Source organism: Pseudonaja textilis, chromosome 1, assembly GCF_049901715.1.
Source record: "Pseudonaja textilis isolate UNSWEBS1 chromosome 1, rPseTex1.2, whole genome shotgun sequence".
NCBI classification, from domain to species: domain Eukaryota; kingdom Metazoa; phylum Chordata; class Lepidosauria; order Squamata; family Elapidae; genus Pseudonaja; species Pseudonaja textilis.
Window position 1 is genome coordinate 298,404,028 of NC_141990.1, and position 16,583 is coordinate 298,420,610.

The 16,583-nt window shown below is 37.2% G+C and overlaps 1 long non-coding RNA gene across 5 annotated transcripts in view; it reads left to right on the forward strand.

The window, feature by feature from the left end:
- The window catches only part of LOC113435009 (uncharacterized), a 137,074-nt gene that overhangs the window by 20,858 nt on the left and 99,633 nt on the right, over window positions 1–16,583 (forward strand). The window contains exon 2 of one of the 5 annotated variants that reach the window (XR_015741160.1): window positions 14,530–14,608. The exons of 3 other annotated variants lie outside the window; for them this stretch is intronic. This is a non-coding gene — a long non-coding RNA (uncharacterized LOC113435009). Of the gene's footprint in view, window positions 1–14,529; window positions 14,631–16,583 lie in introns of all 5 variants that reach the window. One more of the 5 variants, XR_015741161.1, reaches the window with a different exon arrangement.

Here is a 16,583-nt window from a genome sequence, read left to right on the forward strand (position 1 = left end):
GGTGGGCATGGCTTGGTGGTCATGTGACTGGCTAGGCGTGGCCAACTCAATATCACTCACATTGAGGCACGCATCTCCTCACCTGGCCTCTCATGACTGTGGGGATGCTGCAACAGTCGTAAGTGTGAAAAATGGTCATAAGTCACTTTTTTCAGTGCCATTGTAACTTTAAATGGTCACTCCACACAAGCAAAGTACCAGCAAGGGAGAGGGGAAAAAAACTCCAGAGACGTTCCTGAGACAGGAAGTCTAGTCCTGCCAAGAATGTAATAAGGGTTAACAGAGAGGCAGTTTCTGTAAGCAACACCAGAATGTTTCCTTCCTGCCTTCCTTACAGGATTAGGCCAGCAATTTCTTCTAACAACCGGTTCTCCGAACTGCTTAGAATGTTAACAACTGGTTCTAGCGAATAGGTGAGAACTGGTAGAATCCCACCCCTGCTTACCTGCCACCCACCATCAAAGGATGCAGTGTGGCAGAGCTGAATCCCTCTAATTTTCAAGGGTGGGGGATAGAAGTGGTTTTTGCATTCTTCGATATTGATTAGCAGCTTGAAATAATATGACAAATTAAGACTAATGTGGGCAAAACCTGGAGAAATTTCAGCAAACTCTTTCAGTTTGTAATGCAGATTTCAACACTCAACAAAAGCAAGATATTCAGAGTCTCCTGAAAGATGATATGAAACTTATAAGATTAATGCCAGCCTTCCTCCATCTCAGCTTCACCACAGATCCTCAATTAGTGCAAATTGATGCCATTATCATACTCTAATCCAACTTGAAACCCAACAGTAATGGATCCAGATAATATATCTTTTCAGGATTCTTAGTAGCTGAAGCCAAACCACCTTTTCAACCATCATCCCTAAATAGGGACAGTGGAAATTGTTCAAAATCATTAGGTCTAGCAATGGCATCTTGAGGAGGAGGCACTACAGTTTCCATCAAGGCTGAGGAGACAATCCCTTTCTCAGAGAAGATGTCTCTGCAGGGATCCAATAAAGGGTCATTCCAGGAGAGATCTGATTCTGACAAAAAGTTGACTGAACCCACAGACTAGAGAAGCATGTCCACTTCCTTAAGAGAGCTATAAACTTGTTCCAGATAACCCTACAAGACTCTGTCCGAGGAACTTCTACTGAAGCTCTCCAGTTATAGTCCAACTTCAAGCAAATCTGAGTATCCTATTAGCCAGAAAGCAATGTGCTTTAGCAATGGAGGGAAGTCCTCTATCCAGTCATTCCTCCAGCTATTTGTGGCATTCGTTCAAAGCATCAGTAGCAGGGCTGGAATGCTCCTGGTTCTGCCTGGTTCTATAGAGCCGGGTTCTGTGTTTGCTGCTCTTTGGCCCACCCGCCCGCCTGGGCTCTTACCTGTCCTTTATTTCCTGCTTTTTCAACCTCAGCTGCTTTGAGTGGCACAGCTGACGTTGAAAAAGCAGGAAAAAAGAGGCTTTTCAAATGCTGCGCACCTGCGCGCAGCGCTTTTCAGCTGTCCAGACGGCAGAGCTTTAGGTTGTTTTACACACACACGCAGCGTAGTCACCGAACCGGTAGTAACACCGGTTGAATCCCACCCCTGATCAGTAGTAGTATCTTCTAGTTCTTCCAATTGAAGCTGGCCATGGCAGCTGGCCCAGAAAGCCAAGAAACAGAGTTACTTGCTCATGGCCACAGACTGATTGGAATGTCCTTCAAAATCAGATCACATTGCAACTATACTAAGATAAAAATCAGGTCTAGACTGCATTATGTCTTCAAACTTCAATAATGTGGGACAGGTCATGGTTGTCATGGTGACATAGTTATAACAAATAATTTGGCTATACAAAAAAAAACCTTTCATCATTACTATTCCAATTTATATAAAAGATCTGACATCTCTTTGAAAGAAATAGAATATTATTTCCAAGAGTAGAATTTACCATGTCTTACAGACACACACAGAAAACTTATGAATGCACCAATCATGATGATGGAAATCTCGCAAGTGATTTAAAAAAAATCAAGTTAAGGATTTATTCTAAATGTTTTAAAGATGAATAATCACAACACCTATTACAAAGAAATGGGATGCCCCAATCAAGGAAACAAGGCAACATCACCTAGAGAAACAACATCAAAACTTAACAAAAGACTATAGTCTAATATAATTATGTAACAGTAACTGTGGTATAAGATATTTTTTCACTCTATCACTCCCATTCGATTATAGTCTCCGCCAAAACAGAAAATGTTCTAAAGCAAGAACATCCTCAGAAGACAGAAGTCTCTCTTTGGCTGTAGATAATAGTCTTCTAAAAATGGTTAGTCGTGTGGATTGACAGCTGTATTATCCATAAATAGTGCACCTCAATCTTAAACAGATCATATTTTCTCATTAATTAGACTCTCCACTCACTAATAGCAATAGACTTATATACCGCTTCCTAGTGCTTTCCAGCCCACTCTAAGTGGTTTACAGAGTCAGCATATTGCCCCTAACAACCTGGGTCCTCATTTTACCAACCTCGGAAGGATGGAAGGCTGAGTCAACCTTGACCCTGGTGAGATTTGAAGTGCCAAATTTCAGGCAGCCGGCAATCAACAGAAATAGCATGCAGTACTACACTCAAACCACTGCACCACCACGGCTCATAACTAACTGACTAATTATTAAAGCTTTCACTTCGCAATTTGCACAAGAGAAGCAGCCATCTGGGGGGCTATGTGGGTATATTTTTTCCCCTTTGTTCTGGAAGAATTTTCAGCATTCTATTGGTGTTTTTTGTGGGTTGAGGTGACATCTGGCTGAAGAGAGGTTCAGCCGATATTTGCTGCCAACTTTACCACACCACAAGTCCAAGCATATTTTAGAGAGAAGACACAGCTTGTCTTGCCAATACAAAAACTTGATGTGCTTATTCATAGTTCTTTTGTATGCTTTAATGACTGAATAACCATAAGTGAAATACATTCTGTTCATTTAGTTAATGTAATTTGCTTGAATGGACAAGAATAGACTCCTGAAACTGTGGGGAATAAGTTATTCTCCAGATTGATTGATTGATTGATTGATTGTTTTAATGTTTCATATTTCTAAACCAGCCATATTCCTCAAAGAGGGTCTCTGGTTGATGTATAATATAAAGTAGCCAATAAATAAAACAATGTATAAAAATTAACATTACACTTAAATTGGGATTAAAACTGCTAGGTAGATGTACCGTACTATATCATCTCTTCATCTATGTAATATAATTTGTTTTAGAAGCCCAGACTGAAGAAAAGATTTTTGGGGCTGTTGCTTTTTATTGACTTTGTTCCTGTGATATTAAGAGCAATATAGACACTCAGAAAACTGTAACTACAAATGATCTTTCCTATTGTTTCTCATAGATTTCCCATCTCTCAACTTCACTGAATGGCTCCCTATTCTGAGAGAAAGAAAGACAGGCAAAACGGACAGGCCAAAAGAGAAAGGCTTCCCCTAGTGAATTCTTCCACAATAAGAATAATTTTATACATGTCTCAACATTTTTTCAAAGCAAAAGTTTCAGTTGTTGAACATCTCCTTTCTATGGAATCACTCCAGTCCTTTGATCAGTTTGATTGCCCCCACGTATTCCAGTCCTTTGATCAGTTTGATTGCCCCCACGTATTCCTTTCTACAGTTCTATAAGATTCTTTTTGAAATGCATTGAATAAAATTATACATTCTACAATGTGGCCAGACCAATGACTAAGTGGATAGGTGCACACTTTGAAAGCCTCCTGCCCACAGAATATATCAGTCTTTCCAGGATTCATTAAAGGAGCCCAGTTTATTCTTGGCTCCTATATTTTCCTGAAGAAAGTGTCATTGCTTTAAAAGTCACTAATATTAGCAAGTAGATTCTTTAAAGCAGTGATATATTCCTTCCAGCTAATGAAGAAACCTGAAAAATGAGGGTCTTCTTTAATGAATCATTTAAAAGTACTGTGTTCCTGCTGAATCGTATTTGAAGAATACTTGGCCCTTATAAAAGTATTATTGTTTCTTTCCTTTATTTTTACTCTTTTTTTTAATAATGCCTAATGTGGAATTTTGTTTTTCTCCTTAGCAGCAGACATTGGGTCAATAAGTCACATAACTGAATGATTCAGCCTGTAATGGGCCATATGGGCCTAAGAACTGTCTTGCCAGAGCAGACCAATTCAAGTCTCTAACAATGGTCAGGAAGATTGCTCTGGAAATAATATCCAGGCCGCAAACCCAGACATTGCATTTAACTTTCCAGCTATATATAATAAATTTGCCTGTAAGGATCTGCTAAAATGATTAGGCTTATGAACTTGCTCAAGGGGAATCCTGAATACTCAACCGGATGATCTCCTTCAAAGTGTCTGAGTCTTGTCTTAAATAGATTGCTATAGAAGTGTTTAACTAGATAGAGGAAATTCAGGAATTTATTTTCTTACCTGATTTCTGTCTGTTTGTTTGATTGGCCAAAAGATACAGATACTCTTTCTGATTTTTCATAAAAGGAAAATTTGGGAAGGAGACCCAGATCTATTTTATTATTTTATTTATTACAACTATTTTTATGCCTACATAGGCTGCATGTAAAACATAACCTATATAACAAACACACATAATGGTGTGCACTGTTTTCTTTTGTATTTTTTAAGCTTGATGACTTCTTATACACTTTGCAGAATCAAATTGTCTGAGTTGGGCAGCCATATACAATTTTATTCATTTATTTAAAAAGTATTCAAAATAAAAAAAAATCACAATATAAAGAATAATACAGCAATCCACAACTATCAGCAGCATTCTAAGTGCATATTTATCACAGCTTTAACTCCAATAGCCTGCAAAAATCCATGGGTTTTCTACTGCTTGATGAATTTTAAGGATCCTTAACAAGTAATCTCTTCTAGCATACTTCAAGAAGGCAAATTCTAGATTTCCGGTGGCACTTCTGTTGAGGACGGATGGAGACCACAATCGTGCACAGCTTCAATCCATGCTTACCCTGTTGAAGGGACCCCATGGTACTGGAACCATTAGACCCACCTCAGAGGGGTGGGGGAAGAAGGAGAGACCATCATCCGAGTTGAGGGGAGCCACATCTCTCCTCCCTGGCTTGATATATTCCCCTGGAAGACAGGGAGAAGTGGCAGTTTTAATGGCTGCCCTACAGACAGGGAAGCTACCGGGACCTAAGTGTGTGCTGGAGAGGTGAAGTGGTTAGTGGCGTGTATCCAGACAAGAGAAGCTGAACCTTTTGGTTTAATAACCATGAAAGCAGAAAGAAAGATTCCTCTTCTGAGAGTACAACAGCAGCGAATAGAAAATGAGGACAATATAAGGTAAATAAAAAAAAAACTGGACTACAAAAGAGCTATAACAGAATTAAGGATGGAATTTGGAATATTATGCAGAACCTGGCATTAATTAGGCATTGGATAAAATGCTGAACTTGCTTGGAATTGATTATACTTTATAAAAAGGCAATGGTTGAAATGTTTGAAAATTAATATTAATATAATTGAAAAAGGGGGGAAAATGAACTTTGAAAAGTGGAAGCAATATAGAGCGCCACCTAATGGTACAAGACATTTTTTCCTGGATGACTTTGAGGAAAATTACTGGTCTGTTAAATGTGTGAATGAGAAAAAACATGAAATAAAAGATTTTAACATAATAGGAACCCCTGAAGCTTAAAAGAAAAAGGGTGAGATTGCAGCAAGAGGACAAAGGAAGGCAATATCTTGGGACTGTTGGGAGTTGACTGGGCAAAGGAAATAGAAGGACCAAGAAGGAAAAGAGATATAAATGGAGTCTCTTGGTAAGGATTACAACTAACTTTAATAAAATAAAGAATAACACAATTGATTAAAAAATGGAAGAAGCAAGCAAAGAATTTAAGTTGGAACTGCAAACTGAAAGAAATGATAAAAGAAAAAAGAGGACTATTGGACACACTGGCAGAAAAAGTAATGCCAATTTATAGCAGAACAAAGGAATCCTAGAGAGGAGGAGCCAAAGGAAGAGGAAAACAGCCAAGATGGACATGAAGATTCAGAGACATTGCCAAAAGATACAAAAGGAACTAAAACTAAAACATTGATGATGGAGATAATAAATAAAAGAGAGAAAGCTCCCAAGAGTAAGCAAAAGAAGAAGAAGCTGTAGAAGAAATTTCAAAAAAAGAGAAAAGGAAAGGGTGGGAGGAAAGATGGGGGACTGGCAGATGGAAATAAATGTAGTATTAGAGGAAAAAAAGAGGGATAGAGAGGAAAGGCCAAGAAAACTTAGTAAACGGAAAGCTGGCTAAAACTAAGAGAAATGACAAGGCTGAGAGATTTAGAGATAAGGGTTAGATATATCATAAAAGGGGGATACCACATGGGAATGTATCTTTGTATTTTTTATTAGAAATGTAGAATGGGGAGATTTGAAGTTTATAACTTACTGGGAATTACCTTAAGATTATTAGATAATTATAGATGAGAAAAATGAAGATGGAGTGAGCGATATTAAGCGGGTTCTATTGTTATTAATCCTTTCTTTTTTATATATATACATATTCTAAAATATGCTAATGACTATTTAAATGATATTAGGAAAGCAGAGAATATGATGACCTGGGTGAAAATCTGGTATTAATTATGTTCAAAAAGTGTGAATTAGGGTAATATAAATACCATAGGTTGAAGTAAAAGGGGAAATTGACTGTTTTTTTTTTCTTTGTGGTATACATGAAATAAAAAATATAATTGATTATACAAAGGATATGAGAAAATAGAAAATATAATGAACTAGAAGGGATTATGTGGGATGTAAAATATTTATAATGAAGGAATTATATTATAATCAAAAGCAGGGGAATTAAAATTTATTTAAATTATATAGGTAAATTTTTGAAACAAAGAAAAATATGAAATGATTATATGAATATCTCTGGAATATATATATGATATATTGTAGATGGGGGGTGGTATACCATGTGGATCCCAAATGTACTAAGCTTACTTTACTTTTACTCATTTTTCTTTCATTGACTAATTATTGTCTAATTATATATTGGTCTTGAGAAAGTTTTAGATGATAACAATACATAAGGTAACATAAAATAGGTGGTCAGCGGAAAATGGAAATAATAGGGGATAAAGAATTGAAAATATATGTGAGGATGAAATGATTTTGATATTGAATTAATGAATTGAAATATGAAAGGGAAATTTATCTAAAGATTAGTCGAATGGATAATAATTTGAAGTGATATTAATTAAGGAAGTTGAAAGTGTAACTATGACTATGTATAAATATTGTAATCTGGAATCACGGTGCTGACATAAAGAGATGCGTAAAAAATAAAAAATAAAAAACTTTGGAGAAAAAAAGAAGGCAAATTCTACTTGAAACAACCAGCTTTGTACAAATCCAGAACCTAAATCCTGGATAATTTCATAAGTTATTACAAATATGACTAATATGATTTCTATCCAATGCCAAGATCTGAATCATATAATGTTGCTGCTTGCAGAGCAATTTGTAATTGTTGCTCCCTTCACCTTCTTAAGAATGTTCTCCCAAAACAGGAGGTAAGAACATAGACTATAATTATCTACCTAGGCCAAGGGTCTTCAAACTTGGCAAGTTTAAGACTTGTGGACTTCAACTTCCAGAATTCTTGAGCTAACATGACTGGAGAAGGAATTCTGGGTGCTGAAGTCCACAAGCCTTAAAGCTGTCAAGTTTGAAGACCTCTGACCTAGGCCTACACCAGGCCTAAATGGTCAGCCCCTTTAGAGCCTTCAACACCTTTTACAACAATCAGTTATGGTCAAGTTCCAGCTTCTTGCCCCTTCCCTGGCTTCTGATGTAGTATAAGCCAGATAGAAAAGGTATCCGGCCCAGAAGTGACCATTTCTCCAAAAATTGTCTTCTTCTTCAACAGAAACAGGTTCAAGCACCTCTGTTATGTTCTAAAGCATTATCTGGCTTATCTCTTTAAGACCTGCCCAGCTGACTTCCAATTCAAAATGAATCCAATTGACTTTAATATTTTGTAGAGGCCCTCTAAACATTTTTTCACACCATCATATCGTAAAAAGTTGATATGAAAAGGGTTGCAAAACAGTACTCCACATATCCAATAAGGTTGAAGAAATAACTATACTTCACTGTCCTGACTATCACACTATAAGTCTCAGCTTTGACACATACTCATGCCTAGTCAAATTCTCTCTTTTATCTTCTATCAACTTCTTTCCTGGTATCCTTCTGGCACCTCATCTGCTGGTGATTAGCCATAAATCAATGGAATATATTTGATCAATAGATCAAATGAACAACCTGTGATTAGAATACAAAGAGAGGACATTCAGAGGCAATCCTACCAAGAGCTCCCCGTTGAAGAAGTTGATAAGGTTCTAAAAGGAATTGTCTTGAGATTGCTGGGAAATACCCCAAGTGTCATCTAGAACTCAAATTCATCCATAGAGTGCCTGAGATGGATTGCTTGAATTGCCCCACCTCACTGTGTAGGATTATGGTGCCAGTTGGCCCCAAAGTCACCAGAAAGTGATGTATAAATCACATGTCTCTTTAACATCATATCAACTGCTCCAAATAATAAATGCAGCCAATATGAATACACTGTAAATGATTCAGGGAAGAAAAATGGAGACATTTAGTGATTTGATAAGGAAGTTTTATAAGAAAAAGATAGAACAACTCCAGTAAGCCTAGAAAAGACTGAAATAAACTCTTAGATTCTATGAAACAGAATGATTCGTTTCCCCAGTACCTGCTGCTGTACAAGACAAAAGTTGAGTCAAATCAAATTGAATTGAGTAACAAATATCAAAATAAGCAATACAATCATATTAAACAAACTGAGGAAAGGGGAGAAAGGAAAATAATAAATGAATCACTAACCATTAGAGCAGAGACAAATCAGCCAGCAGATATTGCCAAAGTTAAAGTCAAAGCCATTTTAAGTATCATTGAATCCTCCCTCCAAGATCGTAAGTAATAATGTGTTTAGCTTGGCTAATGTGCTCTTCTGCAAAGGATGGAAAGGAAATTATATATGTAATTCAGTAAGAACAATCTACTACTGAGACCATCATTATAATAATGAAGTGCTTCATTTTTACCTTTCTCCAAATCCAAATTAAGAATTTGTCTAGGATGACTCTCTCAAATTCTGACATTGTCAAAATTTGGACTGGTAGGACATAGTACTGCAAGGCCAGGGTTATGCTTTTTTATTTTATTTATTTTGATTTGTCAAGCGCTCACAAGATAATAGGTATAAGTATATACATAGTTATGAATACATGAAATGGGTACATATAAGAAAAATAAAAGAAACAATAGGACAGGGACAGTAGGCATGTTGGTGTGCTTATGCATGCCCCCTACAGACCTCTTAGGAAAAGGGTGAGGTCAATAGTAGACAGTCTGAGGTTAAAGTTTCTGGGTTTTGGGGAAGAAACCACAGAGTCAGGTAGAGTATTCCAGACATTGACCACTCTGTTGCAGAAGTCGTATTTCCTGCAATCAAGTTGGGTACGGCTAACCTTGAGTTTGTATCTATTGTGTGCTCTTGTATTGTTATGATTGAAGCTGAAGTATTCATTGTCAGGTAAGTCATTGCAATGTATGATTTTATATACCATACTTAGATCAGACCAAAGATGGCGTAATTCAAGGTTTTCTAGGTCTAGAATGTCAAGTCTGGTGGCATAAGGTATTCTACAACGAGTAGAGGAGTGGAGAACTCTTCTTGTGAAATATTTCTGGACTTTCTCAACTGTGCTAATATCAGATACGTAATGTGTGTTCCAGACTGATGTTTTGTTTTTGAGTATTGGTCTAGCAAATGTTTTGTATGCTCTAGTTAGTAGTGTGATATTACCAGAGAAAAGGCTACATGGGATTAGGTTAACAAATCTTAATGCCTTTTTGGCTATGTAGTTACAGTGGGCTCTAGCACTTTGACCATTAGAGATGAGTATTCCAAGGTCCTTTACAGAGCTTGGATCATCAACAAGTTCTTGACTATTCAGCTTGTATTTTATTTTCTGATTTTTTTTGCCAATATGTAAGACAGAGCATTTATTTGTTGAGATTTGAAGTTGCTATTTGTTTGACTATTCTGATGCATAGTCAAGATCTTTTTGAAGGGTAGGTTTTCTCCCATGAGAAGTACACTAATCATACAGGATTAAGTGGGACAAAGAACAATTTGAAGAAATTAATCTTAGCCAACTTTATTTGGCAGATTCTTTCATATAGGCCTTCATGAAGTAAGACTAGTTCCAATCAAAGAGCAAACATTACTTTTAAGAACTTCCAAGTTGCTTCCAATGTTTTTTTGTCCTTAAGAGCACAAACCTGACTTCCATAAAGAGAAAACTCAGCACATTAGTTCTGAAGAATTGCATTGCAGCATGGACAAAAGTGTTGCCACTGTGGCTATGAGACAGGAGGAAAGTTCATAGAGTTGGGCAAGCCAGAAAATATTAGATAGTTAATGTGCAAACCAAGAAGTAAATGACCCTGAGTCCAAGGAAACTCTTGAGCTCATACTTTGGAAGAATTAACTGGTGGGGTTTTTTTTTAGAAATATGAAGTCCACATTTCTCATCTGACACAATAATCCCCTGCAGAGAAAAGGAAATACTGTAGTTTCATTTCCTACAATTTGCCAGTAATTCTTTTAAAATAAATTAAAAACATTCTCACCTCACTAAAAAGACATAAGACATAAGACATAAGAATTTATTTGTCATTACACTCGCAAGCGGGTGCAACGAAATGAGGTGCTCTTCCACAAGTAAAACTGGACAACACCATTGAAAGAAAAATAAAATTAAACACAACAGACCATACAATAATCTCTATACAATTTAAAAATGTAAATACCCCATTACTCTCAGCCATTAAATTCCACCAAAATCTTATGACCCTGCATTCAAACTCAAAACTGCACTACGATAAAAACTGTTCTTAAATCTAGTCGTCCTTGTTCTTAATACCCTGAATCTCCTTCTCGATGGTAATAGTTCAAAGAGCTGATGTCCCGGATGAGAGGAGTCATTCAATATATTAAATATCTTCCTCTTACATCTATTCCTGTACCGTTCTTCCAAAGAGGGGAGTGAGCAGCCAATGATGTTTTGGGCCATCTTAATCACCCTCTGAATTGCCTTTTTCTCTGCCACTGTGCAGCTCGAGAACCATACACAGAGACAGTAGGATAATATACTCTCAATTGAACTCCGATAGAAGGTAGTCAGTAGACTCTCAGCCAGTTGTTGTTTTCTAAGAATCCTTAGTAAATACAACCATTGTTGTGCCTTCTTAATTAAAGCAGCGGTGTTTGCACTCCAGGTCAGGTCATTTGTAATGATGGTCCTGAGATACTTACATTCAACCACCTGTTCCACACGAACTCCCTCTATATACAGTGGCTGAATGTCTGCTCTTTTTTTCCTATAGTCCACTATAACCTCCTTGGTCTTCTTAATGTTAAATAGAAGATTATTATTTTTGCACCAGTGGGATAGCTGTAATACCTCAAAGCCAGGCCTTTGATTCTCAGATACCAGCAATTTATTCTATTATTTTTCACTGGCCACCCTGGCACACAAACACCACAACACAGCTATTCATAAGAGAGAAAGGAAAGGCAAACACCAAAACATACATTAAAATAATGCAAATGGACAGAGCTTGGCAACATGGTATTTCCAGATCTTTTACACAAACACCAAGACTACAGAGCATCAAACAAACCCCTGGTTCTGCATATTTATTGTGCACTCTTAGGTAGAAGAGGGATCTGGAGGCTTCTTATGCAAGTATCTTAAAATCAAGGAGATAACATGCTAGGCTTGTTTCAAAGGATTGATAAATGGTAGGTAGTTGCAAGTTAGGATTTAATCAGAATTGGTGGCTGTACAATTCAATCTTTAAAAGTCAGAGACACAACTGCAGTGAATTAACACATGCTTCGTCCTTTCTAAGCTTCCATCACTTCCAGTTTTTCATTCTCCACATCTGAATAACTTTAATGAGGTCCAATTAATATCTTTACAGTCTGAAGTCTGAATTGTGGCAACTTAGCATTTTTGCTTCCTACAGCAGCTTTTCTGGTCAGTTCTGAAAACGGTTACATTCCTCTGACTGAGAAATTAATGACCAAAAGACTCCCACTGGCTGTTGCTGAAGTAGGATGGCATTGTGTGAGCGTGTGTGTTTGCTACTGAATGTCTGATTTAGTTCCTTGAACCATCACGTTAGGGAAAAAGAGTGGGAAACCGGATAAAAGTCTGATGCTTCCCGTAATCATTAACAGTTCTGAGACATTCAATGGAATGTGTCTGGTTATTTTAGTATAAATTGAACTGATGAACTAATGACTTACCCAAGCGTTGCTAACAGGATGCTAGATGGAAATGATGTGATGTCATCTCTTGGGAGACAGCCAAAGAGCTTCTAACCAAAGAACTTTCTTGCCAGTTAGAAGTAATTCTACAATTATAACAAAAGGATGTTCCAAAAATGTAATAAAAACAAACAATTGGTTTTGATGTAAACCAAAGGTTGTTCTCTGGACATCTTTTAAATACCAGGATTCAGTCTTGGAACACATGAAATTAGTTCGTTATGCAAATATACAGTATACTGCAGATTGAAGTTGGCTTAATAGTAATTCTCTTGTGCCACTGGAGGAGCATGGGAAAATGTCAGCACAAAATTCTCTAAACTGCAGTTTGTCAATGATGGGCAAATTCTTCTTCTCACTTCAGTTTGAAATTGACTCAGTATTTCTGCTACTGGTTCTCCAGAACTGGTCAGAACCTGCTGAATACCACCTCTGGACTGAAGGTCCTCCTATGATAGAAGCAAAAAAGATCATGCTTTAAAAAGATAAAATGTGTAGCCAAAGATTCACTTTGGAAAAAAATATTCCCTGTGCAATTTTTCTGTTTCTTCTTAAGAACCTTAGAAAAGTATGATTAACTTTAATTTCAGTGTGACATTTTTGCTGTTGTGGACAAGTTCAGGGTACCTTAATGGAACTGAATTCTGTGAATCACCTAGGCAACAGCTTTAGGCTTTTATTATTTCTTCTTTTATGTACACAGCATTGAAATGGTCTTTCTTGACTGACTTCAGAATATGTCACCTTTTCATATACTATTAATTTGAGATGTGGGGGACAGTTAAAGAATGTGCTCATTTTCCTTGCTCATTAAAAGAAACAATACCAAAACAGAACACAAAATTGTTCAGGAGATAGCTATTACACAGCTCTTAAAATCATGAGTCATTTCACAGGGACCAGCAGAGTCATGGCCATTTATGTTTTTCTTGATAACAAATAAATAAAGCTCTCAAATATGGATTGTGTAAAGGCACCTCCCTCAACTTAATACTTTCTAATCAACATACAATAACTTGTATTCTAACACATTTGGAGAGTGCTAGTTTGGGATAGGGCATATCCGTATACCTTAGAAGGTAGTATACAGAGGTCTTAGAAAGTGTTGGAAATTTCTGGATCCTTCTAGAAGAAATGAGATCAACTTCTATTTACAGAAGGTCCATGCATAGTGTGCAACTGATGCAACATAGCCAAAATCATTGTAATACAAAAGTATTGCTTCAGATTTTTGTATTTAATTTTTTCCATTGCAATCATCCCAAATCTGGTCCTGAAGTTTGGAGGAACCATTAGAAAAGCACTAGACTGGTCAGACAGCAGTTTAACAGAGTTGGAAGGGACCATGTAGGTCATCTAGTACAAACCCCTACCCAAGCAGGAGACCCTACAGTATTTCTGACAATGGCAGCCCACTCTCTTCTTGAAAGTCTCCAGTGATGGCGCTCCCACAACTTCTGAAGGCAAGCTGTTCCATTGGTTGACTGTTCTCACAGTCAGAAAAATTCTCCTTATATCTAGGTTGAATCTCTCCTTGATCAGTTTTCATCCATTATTCCTTGTCTGGCCTTCAGGTGCTTTGGAAAATAGCTTGACCCCTTCCTCTCTGTGGCAGTCCCTCAAATATTGGAACACTGCTATCATGTCTCCCCTGGTCCTTCTCTTCCCTAGACTACCCATGCCCAATTCCTGTAACCATTCTTCATATGTTTTAGTCTCCAGTCCCCTAATCATCCTGGTTGCTCTTTTCTGCACTTTTTCTACAGTCTCAACATCTTTTTTATAGTGTGGTGACCAAAACTGGATGCAGTATTCTAGGTGTGGTCTTACTAAGGCTTTATAGAGTGGTATTAGTACCTCACTTGATCTTTATTGTATTCCTCTGTTAATGCAGTTTAGAATTGCATTGGCTTTTTTTGGCTGTTGCTGCACACTGCTGGCTCATATTTAGTTGGTTGTCCACTAAGACTCCAAGATCCCTCTCACATTTACTTCTATTAAGCCTGGTTTCACCCAGTCTATAGGTGTACTTTTGGTTTTTCTTGCCTAAGTGTAATACTCTACTTTTCTCTACATTGAATTTCATTTTGTTAGATAGAGCCCAGTGATCAAGTCTGTCAATATCCACCTGGATTTCGAGCCTATCTTCTAGGGTGCTAGCTATTCCTGCCAGGTTGGTATCGTCTGCAAATTTGGTAAGTTCCCCTTCTATTCCTTCATCTAAGTCATTTATGAAGATATTGAAGAGTACTGGGCCTAAGATGGTACCCCCACTGCTTACTTCCCTCCATATAGACATAGACCCATTAAGGAATACTCGTTGAGTATGGCGTGTCAGCCAATTACAAATCCATCTGGTAGTGATGCTTATCTATCACTTTTTTCTAGCTTACCAAGAAGTAGGTTGTGGTCTACTTTGTCAAATGCCTGGCTGAAGTCTAAGTATATTATGTCCACAGTATTTTGCTGGTCTACTAATTCAGTCACTATGTTGAAGAATGAAATAAGATGGTTTGGAATGATCTCTTTTTAACAAACCTGTGCTGACTGCTAGTTATTACTTTGCTCATTTCTAGACGTTGGCAGATCTGTCTTTTTATTATCTTTTCCAGTATCTTCCCAGATATTGATATTAGGCTGATTGGTCTGTAGTTTCCTAGGTCTGGTTTTTTTCCTTTTTTGAAGATGGGACCCACATCAGCTCTTTTCCGGTCCTCTGGTAGTTCCCCAGTGCTCCAGGATTTTTGAAAGATGCAGTACAGTGGTTCTGAGTTGGCATCTGCCTGCTCCTTTAGAACCCTGGAATGTAATTTATTTATTTGATTTGTCAATTGCTTACAAGATAATAGGTATAAGGATAAACATAGTTATGAATACAAGAAATGAGTAATATAAGAAAAATAAAAGAAACAATAGGACAGGGATGGTAGGCATGTTGGTGCGCTAATGCACGCCCCCTACAGACCTCTTAGGAAAGGGGTGAGGTCAATAGTAGAAAGTCTAAGGTTAAAGTTTTTGGGATTTGGGGAAGAAACCACAGAGTCCGGTAGAGTATTCCAGACATTGACCACTCTGTTGCTGAAGTCGTATTTCCTGCAATCAAGTTTGGTGTGGTTTACCTTGTTTGCTCTTGTATTGTTATGGTTGAAGCTGAAGTATTGACTGGTAGGACATTGCAATGTATGATTTTATATACTATACTTAGATCGAACCAAAGGCGGTGTAGTTCTAGATTTTCTAGGTCTAGAATTTCAAGTCTGGTGGCCTAAGGTATTCTGCAACAAGTAGAGGAATGTAGAACTCTTCTTGTGAAATCCATCAGGCCCTGGTGATTTGTATTCTTCAAGTTCAGACAAGTGTTCTCTTACTATTATTTTTTTTTTTTTGCTTATTTTAACCTTTATTTCTAGTCTGTCTTTTACAGTTATGTTTTTGGTAGTTGGGCTATAGTTTCTTTTTGAGTGAAGACGGATGCAAAGAATGGTTAAGCAGCTCTGCTTTCTCTGTATTACCTGATACTTTTTTGCCATCTCCTCTCTTTAGTGTACTGACTGTTTCCTTGATTTTTTCTTGTTATTTATAGGTTAGAAGAAACTTTTTTATTATTTTTGACTTTTGTTGCACGTGTTTGTTCATTCTGAGCCTTTGCTTTCCTGACTTTATCTTTGCAGATTCTGGCTATTTGCTGATATTCTGCCTTAGTTGTGTGTCTATCTTTCCATTTTTGTACTTGTTGGAAGACTTAGGAAGGGAGGGAGAGTTCAGCTTATCAATGATTCATGGATTGCAAATCATACATGTTGATGTATTATCACTTCACAGTGATAAGGTTTAGTGTCATCACTAATCAGATCATGTCTTCTGGATAGCAGATGCTTAATTCAATACTGTTATACTGGGATGTCTGTATACTCCCTAAGCATTCTTCAGACAAATATGTTTGTCTCACAAATGATTCATCCCAATAATCACTTTCTAGGCAAAAGAAAGTAATGTTTTAGGTTTGTCCTTTAATTCTGGGAATAGATCCTACGTTTAGTTTGTTTAAAGTTCATTTTCTCATTTATTGAACCTACTAAACTCTTGTTCCTGTGCACATCTTACAAATACACCCAATTCTTGGGTGGTGGCGTTGGGGTGGAGGGCAA